The following is an 874-nucleotide window of genomic DNA, read 5'->3' as shown; positions in this document are numbered from 1 at the left end:
AAGTAGAAAGTAGTTATAAGGGACAGAGATTGTCACTATATACCGATAAAGGGGACAATACAGCAGAAAGATCTAACAATTATATATATATATTTACATATACTAAATAGCAGAGCTACTTAGTATATGTAAATTTTTAGTATAGATGTAGATTTATTTTTGGGTGTAGATTTTTAGTATATCATTCAAGTTCTGTAATTCTTCTTGATCTTCTGACTAGATGTTTTATCTGTCATTGAAAGTGGTGTGTTAAAGTCTTGTACTATTAATGTATAATCATCAGTTTTCCCTTCAAATCTGTCAGTATTAGCTTCTGCTAATATACTAACAGATAGTATATTATCTATTAATATTAATATTATACAATGTGTATTCTCTGACCACAGTGGAATGAAGCTGGAGATCTATAACAAAGGGAGAAATGAAAATTCACAAATATGTCAAAATTAAACAACATACTTTTTAATACCCAATGGGCTAAAGAGGAAATCAGATGCAAAAATAGGAAATATCTTGAGGTGGATGAAAATGGAAACACAATATACCAAAACTTATGAGATGCAGTGAAAACAGTACTGAAATGGTGGAGGGGGGCAAGGGTAGTTCAGTGGTAGAATTCTTGCCTGCTATGCTGGAGACCTGGGTTCAATTCCTGGTCCCTGCACTTCCCCAAAACAAAGAAACAAGAAAAACAACCAAACAATCAAAAATTCAACTAATGGTGCTGCAATAACAGGATACTAATTTGGAAAAATAATAAATGTGACCCTGCCATACAGCATACAAAAAAAAAAACCCAGTATAGAAAGGAAAATCGTATCTCAAAAATGCTTACATAAAAAAAAGAACAGTAACATCATCAATGTGGCAACGT

General features: G+C 32.2%; 1 non-coding gene across 1 annotated transcript; it reads left to right on the top strand.

Moving 5' to 3' along the window:
* The first annotated feature begins 593 nt into the window (after positions 1–593).
* Positions 594–664, top strand: TRNAS-GCU (transfer RNA serine (anticodon GCU)). Its single transcript has one exon. It is a non-coding gene; the product is annotated as a tRNA-Ser (tRNA).
* The last annotated feature ends 210 nt before the right edge of the window (positions 665–874 follow it).

The sequence above is a fragment of the Tamandua tetradactyla genome, chromosome 12 (genome assembly GCF_023851605.1).
Source record: "Tamandua tetradactyla isolate mTamTet1 chromosome 12, mTamTet1.pri, whole genome shotgun sequence".
In the NCBI taxonomy this organism is placed as follows: Eukaryota; Metazoa; Chordata; class Mammalia; order Pilosa; family Myrmecophagidae; genus Tamandua; species Tamandua tetradactyla.
Note: the sequence above shows the minus strand (reverse complement) of the source record. Positions and strands in the feature narration are given on the sequence as shown.